Raw genomic sequence first — 11,091 nt, 5'->3', positions numbered from 1 at the left:
GAAGAATGGAGGGCACCGCCGGTCGCGCTGGGTTGGCCGCCAGCCTGGCCCGGACGCCTCCGCGCTTGCCCCTCTTCTGCCTCCTCGCACACCGTTTCCGACGGCTCCCAACCGGGGGAGGAATAGCGGGTGAGGTCGGCGACGTTTCAGGACGTAGCAGTCCGAGCGCCTTTAATGTCGACGCTTCAAAGTCCAGAACGCCGCAAAACCCACTTCTGCCGATGTCAAGCAGAACCTGCCTGCTGTACTTGTAGCACGGACGAGACGAACACACAAGACTGTCGGACGAACACTCATTAGACGAACAAATCACCGTACCGACGGGACAGAGAGTGGCCGCTGCGTGTGCACGCGCCGCCATCTTGAAAGAGTTCCTCCCCCGAAGGAGAGGAACAAAGGCACGGTCCTACCATCCTGGCCCGCACCCCACAACCAGCTCCAGAGCATCCTACCCATTGCGGCCGCGCCCGCCATGCTGGCCAGGACTAATTAGGGCTTAATAAAGATCGTTTTTGACCTTGAACACGTGTTTGTGCTTATTATATGTTTGTTTTTGATTGCACTTTACCTATCTGGTCGCCTTTGTTATATAATTATTAAGTGAGTCTCGATTTGGCATGTAAGATTGTCAGCTGCGCTTGCATTTAACTAAATATTCGTACCTCGCACCTAATTCATCGACTCCCCTATCTGGATGGAGCGAGAGCATCTTGCTCTGTGCGGCATCCATGCGCTCTCCTATCTGGGTCGAGCGTGGGTAAATTACTATTTGTTTCCAATTGGTTTTGTACCGGCGTCATTTTGCGCTAAATTTTGTTCATCTGTGTGGCCATCGACAACGTTACGGAATCTTTTGTGCCTTCTTCAGGTCTGGCACACAGGAATTGCATCTAAATTTAGTTTAGTTTCATCACATGGGGAGCTGCTTCCTCCTCCACGGCCGCATCGAGACTGAGAGCTCCTGCTCCGAACGGTGTTTATATACACTCCTCCAAGTGGGCGGAGCCAGCGATTTGCGCTTGTTTCTTTAGCATAGTAACTTGGTTTCTTGCAGGCACCGATTGGGCGTGGATTTGTGATCTCCGGAATAGGTAAGTATATTTTTGTTTTGGGTAAGTATTATGGTTTTAATTAAGGTAAGTATTTACTTTTAACTGCTTCTTTTGCTTTTTTTGTCCCAAATAATGCTCATTTGCAATTGTTTACATTCAAATTTGATAGGTATGCACATTTTTTTTTTTGTTTTGGGTGAGTATTGTTGTTTTATTTGCGGTAAGTATTTACTTTTAACTGCCTTTTGGTCTCAAATAGTGCTTATTTGCTATTATTGTTCAAATTTGTGTTTACGTTCAAATTTTGACTTGTTTATTTTCAAATTTTAACTTGCAGGCTGACGTTTTTGTCTTATCGGGAAATGGGGTCAGGTTAGTGTTAGGGTTAGGGTTAGGGGTTAGGTTAGGATGGGGGATCGGTTAGGATTAGGGCTGGGATAGGACCAGCTTAGGGGACAGCACACAGACGTAACAGGAGCTCGATGGAAACCAGAAACGTGGGGGGGGGGCGCACTGGAGGTGGCACAGGCGAGTTAGGATTAGGTAAAGAGTTCCTCCCCCGAAGGAGAGGAACAAAGGCACGGTCCTACCATCCTGGCCCGCACCCCACAACCAGCTCCAGAGCATCCTGCCCGTTGCGGCCGCGCCCGCCATGCTGGCCAGGACTAATTAGGGCTTAATAAAGATCGTTTTTGACCTTGAAAACGTATTTGTGCTTATTGTATGTTTGTTTTTGATTGCACTTTACCTATCCGGTCGCCTTTGTTATATAATTAATAAGTGAGTCTCGATTTGGCATGTAAGATTGACAGCTGCGCTTGCGTTCAACTAAATATTCGAACCTCGCACCTAATTCATCGACTCCCCTATCTGGGTGGAGCGAGAGCATCTTGCTCTGTGCGGCATCCATGCGCTCTCCTATCTGGGTAGAGCGTGGGTAAATTACTATTTGTTTCCAATTGGTTTGTACCGGCGTCATTTTGCGCTAAATTTTGTTCATCTGTGTGGCCATCGACAACGTTTCGGCATCTTTTGTGCCTTCTTCAGGTCTGGCACACAGGAATTGCATCTCAATTTAGTTTAGTTTCATCACATGGGGAGCTGTTTCCTCCTCCACGGCCGCATCGAGACTGAGAGCTCCTGCTCCGAACGGTGTTTATATACACTCCTCCAAGTGGGCGGAGCCAGCGATTTGCGCTTGTTTCTTTAGCATAGTAACTTGTTTTCTTGCAGGCACCGATTGGGCGTGGATTTGTGATCTCTGGAATAGGTAAGTATATTTTTGTTTTGGGTAAGTATTATGGTTTTAATTAAGATAAGTATTTACTTTTAACTGTTTTTTTTGCTTTTTTTGTCCCAAATAATGCTTATTTGCAATTGTTTACATTCAAATTTGATAGGTATGCACATTTTTTTGTTTTGGGTGAGTATTGTGGTTTTATTTGAGGTAAGTATTTACTTTTAACTGCCTTTTGGTCTCAAATAGTGCTTATTTGCATTTATTGTTCAAATTTGTGTTTGCGTTCAAATTTTGACTTGTTTATTTTCAAATTTTAACCCGCAGGTTGACGTTTTTTTCTTATCGGGAAATGGGGTCAGGTTAGGGTTAGGGTTAAGGTTAGGGTTAGGGTTAGGGTTAGGGGTTAGGTTAGGATGGGGGGTAGGTTAGGATTAGGGCTGGGATAGGACCAGTTTAGGGGACAGCACACAGACGTAACAGGAGCTCGATGGAAACCGGAAACGTGGGGGGTGGCGCACTGGAGGTGGCACAGGCGAGTTAGGATTAGGTAAAGAGTTCCTCCCCCGAAGGAGAAGAACAAAGGCACGGTCCTACCATCCTGGCCCGCACCCCACAACCAGCTCCAGAGCATCCTGCCCCTTGCAGCCGCGCCCGCCATGCTGGCCAGGACTAATTAGGGCTTAATAAAGATCGTTTTTGACCTTGAACACGTGTTTGTGCTTATTGTATGTTTGTTTTTGATTGCACTTTACCTATCCGGTCGCCTTTGTTATATAATTAATAAGTGAGTCTCGATTTGGCATGTAAGATTGACAGCTGCGCTTGCGTTCAACTAAATATTCGTACCTCGCACCTAATTCATCGACTCCCCTATCTGGGTGGAGCGAGAGCATCTTGCTCTGTGCGGCATCCATGCGCTCTCCTATCTGGGTAGAGCGTGGGTAAATTACTATTTGTTTCCAATTGGTTTTGTACCGGCGTCATTTTGCGCTAGATTTTGTTCATCTGTGTGGCCATCGACAACGTTTCGGCATCTTTTGTGCCTTCTTCAGGTCTGGCACACAGGAATTGCATCTAAATTTAGTTTAGTTTCATCACATGGGGAGCTGCTTCCTCCTCCACGGCCGCATCGAGACTGAGAGCTCCTGCTCCGAACGGTGCTTATATACACTCCTCCAAGTGGGCGGAGCCAGCGATTTGCGCTTGTTTCTTTAGCATAGTAACTTGTTTTCTTGCAGGCACCGATTGGGCGTGGATTTGTGATCTCCGTAATAGGTAAGTATATTTTTGTTTTGGGTAAGTATTATGGTTTTAATTAAGGTAAGTATTTACTCTTAACTGCTTTTTTTGCTTTTTTGTCCCAAATAATGCTTATTTGCAATTGTTTACATTCAAATTTGATAGGTATGCAAATTTTTTTGTTTTGGGTGAGTATTGTGGTTTTATTTGAGGTAAGTATTTACTTTTAACTGCTTTTGGTCTCAAATAGTGCTTATTTGCAATTATTGTTCAAATTTGTGTTTACGTTCAAATTTTGACTCGTTTATTTTCAAATTTTAACTTGCAGGTTGACGTTTTTGTCTTATCGGGAAATGGGGTCAGGTTAGGGTTAGGGTTAGGGTTAGGGTTACGGTGGGAGCCCCCCCTCCTAGAGGAGGGAAAGGCAAAAGCACGGTCCATCCATCCGGGATTCCAATCAGCCCCCAGCTCACGGTTCCGGCGGGCAACGCGGTGGCGTCGGCCATAGTCGACCGTCGTCCAACCCTGATCCATGGCTGTGGATCCAGAATTTGCCTTTGTCATATATTTAATAAAGTTATTTTTTTTTTAAATAAAGTTTCTTTTTTGATTTATTCTGGCCAATATGCAGTGTGTGCCCTGACAACGTTTCGGCTATCTAAAGCCTTCATCAGGTCTGGCACACCTGACATCAGGTATTATATGAAAAACTATTTTTGTTTTGTAAGGTGCAACAATGTGTCTTGCTTGCAGTCCAAATTCGCACTAAAGGCCCTTTGCCTTGTGGATTCCTTTTATACCCTCAGCTCGGTTGAAGTTTTAAATCTTTTTTGTTTTTCGAAATTTCGTTTTAGAAATGTAACGTGTTTTAGCTTATATTTTCATTTTTCAATTAATTTTCATAATTAAACTAGCCTTCATATTAGGTTTGAACAAAATAATTATAATTTGGTCAACTTGGAATTGGTATTATAGAAATGTAAACATACTAATTTTGTTTTCTAATGTTTTTTAATTGTTTTTTTTTCATGTTTTTTGATGTTTTTTGTTTTTCAAATAGACGTGGTCTAGGATCTCGGATTGCGGTCCAAACTACAGGTAAGTAGTACATAGGTAGGTGGATTATATATTGGGTTTTTGCAAATTTGTAATTATATTATTGAGAACATTTGGTGACTTTTGTTTATATTTTTGTTTTATTCCGTTTTGTCAATTTTTTTCTGCTTTTTTCAGGTGGGCGTGGTCCGGGGACCAGACGCGTGGTTCCAATTGGAGGTAAGTATCCAGGTAGGTATTAGATGTAAGTGGGTCTGAATAAAGTAAAACCAATTTGTCCTAATTATGTTAATTGTCCTACTTGTTGGAAGTTCTGTTCCTGGTGGGACGTAAAAAGGGACTGGGATTGGGGTAAGGGTTGGGGTTAGGGTTGGGGTTGGGGTTAGGGTTAGGTTTAGGTTTAGGTTTAGGGTTGGGGGTAGGGTCAGGATTGCAGTAGGAGCCCCCCTTCCTGTTGGAAGCAGGGGCAAAAGCACGGTCCATCCGTCCGGCACACCTCCCAGCGTCCAGCCCAGGGTTCTGATTGCAGTAGGAGCCCCCCTTCCTGTTGGAAGCAGGGGCAAAAGCACGGTCCATCCGTCCGGAACACCTCCCAGCGTCCAGCCCAGGGTTCTGACGAGCAAAGCGGCGGCGTCGGCCATAGTGGACCGTGGTCCAACCTTGCTACATGGCTGGAATTCGCCTTTGTTATATATGTAATAAACTTGTTTTTATCAAACAAAATTGTTTTTAATATGGTTGTTTTTAATGAAGTAGTTTTTAATAAAATTTCTTTTGTTAGATTTTGTTTGGCCAATATATAATGTATGCGTGCCTTGACAACGTTTCGGCCGCTAGGGCCTTCCTCAGGTCTGGCACACAAACAAACAAAAAATAAAATTGATGCTGAAATCTACTGTTTGTAATTACTGCTGAGTTGTTTTCTCTTTGTTCTCTCTCCACGCACTGAGCGTCTTTTGCGCTGCGCATCCTTTTATAGTCTCTGTTTGGTTAGAGTTTCTAATTTCAAATTTTAGTTTTTGTTTCTGACTTTTTCTTTTTTGGAAATAAAATTGGTTTTAGCCTCAATGAATGTGTTCCAATTACGATTTGATATTGTGAATTATGATTTTGAATATTTTATTGTTTTGTTTTTTGTTTTGTTTTTTATTTTTGTTTTTTAATTTTTTGTTTCTCATTTTTCGTACTACAGGTATATGGATTATTCAGGTAAGTATTTACGTATATATTTTTTTGATTTTTGTCTTTTCTAATTTTTTAGGTGGGCGTGGTCCGGGGACCAGAGGCGTGGTACCAATTTGAGGTAAGTATCCAAGGTAGGTATCTAAGGTAGGTAAGTGAGTCCGAATTGATTTTAATAAATTTGTCCTAATTGTGTTAATTGAGCCTGCTTTGAACACTCTGGACTCTGAAACCAGTGATCCCAGCTCAAGTCTCGGTTGGACCTCAAACCTTTGGTCACATACGGTCATATGCAAAAGTTTCATTCGTATGTAAAATAAATTTCAAGATTTTCCTTTATAAATCATTGGCTGTTCAGATCAGCAATATCAGTTAAACATATCATATAGCGGACAGAGACAAAGATAATTGAAAAGTGAAATGAAGTTCATGGGAGTTACAGATTTGTCAAGAAGAATGGTCCAATATACCTTCAACCAGAATCCACACTCTCATTGGAAGCTTTAGGAAGTATCTCGAGCAGTGGTTCTTAACCTTGTTGGCGGTACCAAACCCCACCAGTTTCATATCAAAGACAAAGTCAAAGTCAGCTTTATTGTCAATTTCTCCACATGCCAAAGACACACAAAGAAACCGAAATTTCGTTCCCCCCTATCCCACGGTGACAAGACATGGCCCACAACAGACAAACAAGTGAACAAGTATAACAAAAGCGTGCTGAATAAATAATGAATAAATGAGTCTGGTGGTGCGGGAGCGCAGGCAGAACGTCAAACAAAGAGTGAGCCGGGTGACTCACATCTCTCGCAATCGAGGTTGCCTTGCGGGTGAGATGGGAGGTGTAAATGTCCTTCAGGGAGGGGAGCGAAGCACCAATAATCTTACCAGCCGTATTCACTATGCGCTGCAGGGCCTTCAAGTTCTGTTCAGTGCAGTTACCACCCCAGACAGCGATGAAACTGGTGAGGACGCTCTCAATGGTGCCACGGTAGAATGTAGACACGACTGCCTGAGGAGCACATGCACGCCTGAGCTTCCGCAGGAAGTACAGGCGGCGCTGAGCTTTCTTTTCCAGTGACGAGGTGTTTGCGGACCAGGAGAGGTCCTCACTGATGTGCACCCCCAGGAATTTGGTGCAGCTCACCCTCTCCACCACAGCACCGTCGATGATCAGCGGCAGGTGTGTTGTGTGACCCTTCCGGAAGTCAACAATGATTTACTTGGTCTTATTGACGTTCAGCAGGAGGTTGTTGTCCCTGCACCACGTGGTCAGAAGGTCAACTTCCGACCTGTACCGAGTCTCGTCACCCTTCGTGATGAGACCCACCAGAGTCGTGTCGTCAGCAAACTTCACTATGCGGTTGTCGCTGTAGGTCGCAGTGCAGTCATGCGTCAGCAGGGTGAAGAGCAATGGACTGAGCACGCAGCCCTGGGGGGCCCCCGTGCTCAGCGTGATGCTGGCGGAGATTTTGTCGCCAACACGCACCACCTGAGGCCTCTGACAGAGGAAGTCCAGTAGCAGTTGCAGAGGGAGGTACTGAGGCCCAGCTCGTCGAGTTTGCAGATGAGTCGCTGCGGCACAATGGTGTTGAAGGCAGAGCTGAAGTCCACAAACAGCAACCTCACATATGAGTCCTTTCTCTCCAGGTGGGTGAGGGCCGAGTGGAGAGCAGAGCAGATGGCATCCTCAGAGGACCGCTTGGCACGGTACGCAAACTGGAAAGGGTCAATGGTGGGGGGAAGAACGGACTTGATGTGCTCCATGACAAGCCGCTCAAAGCACTTCATGATGATGGGCGTCAGTGCCACGGGGCGGTAGTCATTGAAGCAGGACGGTGCAGGTTTCTTCGGCACAGGAACGATGGTGGCAGCCTTGAAACACGAAGGGACGATGGGCTGCTGCAGGGAAACGTGAAAGATGTCCGTGAAGACACCCGACAGCTCCCCAGCGCAGTCCTTCAGCGCTCGACCCGGGATGTTGTCAGGGCCCGCCGCCTTACGGGTATCAATAGCGGCAAGCGCCCTCCTCACACTGTCGGCAGAGAGGCGCAGAGGCTGCTTGTGTGGGGGGGGAGTGGTCTTCAGCGGGCAAGTGCTGTTCTGGGCGTCGAAGCGAGCAAAGAAGCGGTTCAGATCGTTCAGCAGACGGACGTCGCCCTCACAGCTCCTCGGCCCGGGCTTGTAGTCCGTGATGGTCTGAATGCCCCGCCAAAGGCTACGTGCGTCCTTGCTGTCCTTGAAGTGGGTGGAGACCTTGCACGAGAACGCCTTCTTCGCTTCTTTGATGCCTCGGGACAGGTCGGCCCTCGCTGTCCTCAAGCCAGCCTCGTCCCCCGCTCTGAAAGCCTTGTCCCTGGCCCTCAACAGTCTGAGGACAGCCCCCGTCAGCCACGGCTTCCAGTTCGCGCGAGTGACAACGGATTTCGAGCAAGTCACATCATCGATGCACTTCGTGATGTAAGAGGTAACAGAGTCAGTATACTCCTCTATGTCCGTCCAATCGTTGTAGGTGGCTGCCTGCTTAAACAAGTCCCAGTCAGTGGTGTCGAAGCAGTCACGAAGTGCATTGGAGGCACCCTCAGGCCACACCCGAACCCGCCTCCGAACCGGCCTGGATGCCTTTACCAATTGTCTGTATGCGGGCAAAAGCAAAACGGTGAGATGGTCAGAAAGCCCCAGATGGGGGAGGGGGGTGGCTTTGAAAGCTCCCTTTTGCGCCGAGTAGACTAGGTCCAGGAAGCTGTCTCCATAATTCTCGGCATAATTTCTCTGTTTATGTGAACATGTTCACATATGTGCCGGTATGAATTATGCGAACGTATGATTGTTGCACGGAGTATGATATAGGCGGCTATCCGTTGCAAAAAGAGAAAGAACGCTCTGCTTTCACAGAGCATCAACAAATTGAGATATACTCTTATTGTTCCTCTCCACGGAAATGATATACTCTTATTGTTCCTCTCCACAGAAATCTTTAGTAAAAGGCGAAAGATTTATTCGATCTGAAGAGGAACGAGTATCTGAAAATCTGAGTCAAAACGGGCCATCCCACTGCTGGTCTCACTAAATTCACAGGCGGTCTCGCACTCAAATTGCAGCAACATACAAACAATAGAAGTTGATGGATTTACTATACTTACAAGGACTCAAGCAAAATAGAATGTTTAAACGAGTATTTTGTGTTCATTAATGTCTCACTTACTTTAAACATTGTTGGCGCACAGGATTGTAGGTATCTGATCGAACACTGACGGTGCTCGTTCTTTCAATTATATTGGGCGTCTATTTTGATTATTGAAGGTAAAAACAGTTGTATGTCTTGGTACGTGTACTTTTGGTCTGAGAGAACGGGAAATGATCCCATCCCTGTGTTTTATTTGAAAATTTGTAATTTCATAACTTTATTCAACACAAATCAGGAAACAAAATACGATCGTAATTTCTCAAATGGTTTTTCAAACTTCAGAAATGCTCTATGTCTCGCTTGTGTCGCAAATAATTGAGGCTTTTGACGTTGCTGGCATGGTTTGGAGTGTAATTCACCTCCACTGCGTTGGTGGCGTTTGATATTTGACATTTGAAAATATTTCTGTCATTTTACTTTAGAAAGTAAAAGTTGTTCTCTAGAAATCCATACTTGTGATGTATGAGGAAAAATCCGGCGAATTCTTAAAAAGACAGACCTACAGCCGACAAAAAGGTTTTGACACGTTCATATCATATGACGAGTCAGGAACGTGGTAATTACATATTATTTTGCATTTACTAATTTGGTGAATACAGTTTAGCGAGCAAATGCACAGTGTTAGAGATTCGCTCACTCCAACTTATTTTGCAAGAACCACACGGGAGACGAGTAAGTCCTTTTAGACACCTGCAGGTGGAGAGTCCATTTGTCGCTGTGCGTACAGCGATGTTCGAATGGAGGTCTGACTCACGGCTCCTGCAAGAGCATTTTTATTAAGAGAAACAGGGTGGGGGTAAGAGTGGACTGAATAGAGAAAGCCCTTGACCACTAGTCAAAACATAGCAAAGGGTGTTTTACGACTTTGTGTAGGATGGGACAAGCTAGGTTATTTATCACAGGTTGCATTCCAACATAAGCATAAAGCTAATCTAGCTACGTTATTTATTACAGGCTGCATTCCAACATAATCATACGATAAGGATAATCTGGAAAACCCTGACACACAGTTCCAGAGTACAGTTAATTACATAATCAAAAGCGTTCAGTGTGTCACAGCATCGCAGACTTCAACTCCATGTGCGTACTACTGCGCTTAATTTTTGTTTTCATCAGAAAGACCAGAGGAGAGCGCGAACACAGTCCCCCACTACCAGAAATAATGCAGTTGAGATTCCCACAGTAGGGGAATTTGCAGAGGTCAGCACAACCAGAGTGCAATGGCTGAGCCTCACTTTGGGTGAACCACCTTCTTGATCATGGTGTCTCCCCTTCTAGGTAGGTATGAACTGTACAAGTTGCCGGGCCGACGTCTTTACCGCACACGCCATCTTCAGTCACGGGCTTAATTGCTAAAAACGTGTGGCACACATACACACTCAGTGGATGAAACAGGATTCGTAGAACTGTTTAAAAAGTACCTTTGGTCATTACAAAACCAAAGCATTATAAATTAAGTAAAACATAGATTAAGAGACACTATCACCATGCTTTGCTTCTTTTTCTACCCTTCATTGCCCCTACCCCCACGCCTTTGTTCACCTCCTTTGTCTTCGTCGCCATCTAGTGGTGATGGCAGCAACCATAACAAACCATAAAAAATAAAGTAAAAATAATATATCGGCAAAAACATGCCTATCATGCATTGCCTCTTTTAACCTGAGAACCCTAAAACTGTATGAATTTGTATTTATTGAAAACGTCCAACATTACCACTGAATAATATATTTTTTTTCTGAACAAGTTTTGAAAATGACAAATATATCAAATAACTATAACATAAATAGTTCACCGCCACACGGCCCCAAGCACCGGCATCGACTTCCAGGCATGTTCAGTGAGGACCTCTCCTGGTCCGCAAACACCTCGTCACTGGAAAAGAAAGCTCAGCGCCGCCTGCCGCTGATCATCGACGGTGCTGTGGTGGAGAGGGTGAGCTGCACCAAGTTCCTGGGGGTGCACATCAGTGAGGACCTCTCCTGGTCCGCAAACACCTCGTCACTGGAAAAGAAAGCTCAGCGCCGCCTGTACTTGCTCAGGCGTGCATGTGCTCCTCAGGCAGTCGTGTCTACATTCTACCGTGGCACCATTGAGAGCGTCCTCACCAGTTGCATCGCTATCTGGGGTGGTAACTGCAC

General features: G+C 45.3%; 1 long non-coding RNA gene, 1 other non-coding gene and 1 pseudogene across 2 annotated transcripts; 1 reads left to right on the top strand and 2 right to left on the bottom strand.

Annotated features, from left to right (window-relative positions):
* The first annotated feature begins 4,353 nt into the window (after window positions 1-4,353).
* Window positions 4,354-6,115, top strand: LOC137840979 (uncharacterized). The gene is made up of 2 exons (XR_011088245.1): window positions 4,354-4,629; window positions 4,765-6,115. It is a non-coding gene; the product is annotated as an uncharacterized lncRNA (long non-coding RNA).
* Window positions 6,116-8,645: 2,530 nt separating this feature from the next.
* On the bottom strand, window positions 8,646-8,789 carry LOC125982844 (U5 spliceosomal RNA; annotated as a pseudogene).
* Window positions 8,790-10,075: 1,286 nt separating this feature from the next.
* On the bottom strand, window positions 10,076-10,239 carry LOC125982834 (U1 spliceosomal RNA). Its single transcript, XR_007486500.1, has one exon. It is a non-coding gene; the product is annotated as a U1 spliceosomal RNA (small nuclear RNA).
* Between the last annotated feature and the right edge of the window lie 852 nt (window positions 10,240-11,091).

This window comes from Syngnathus scovelli, chromosome 15 (genome assembly GCF_024217435.2).
Source record: "Syngnathus scovelli strain Florida chromosome 15, RoL_Ssco_1.2, whole genome shotgun sequence".
Lineage (NCBI taxonomy): Eukaryota > Metazoa > Chordata > Actinopteri > Syngnathiformes > Syngnathidae > Syngnathus > Syngnathus scovelli.
The sequence above is the reverse complement of the archived record's forward strand: the minus strand, read 5'-3'. Positions and strand labels throughout refer to the sequence as shown.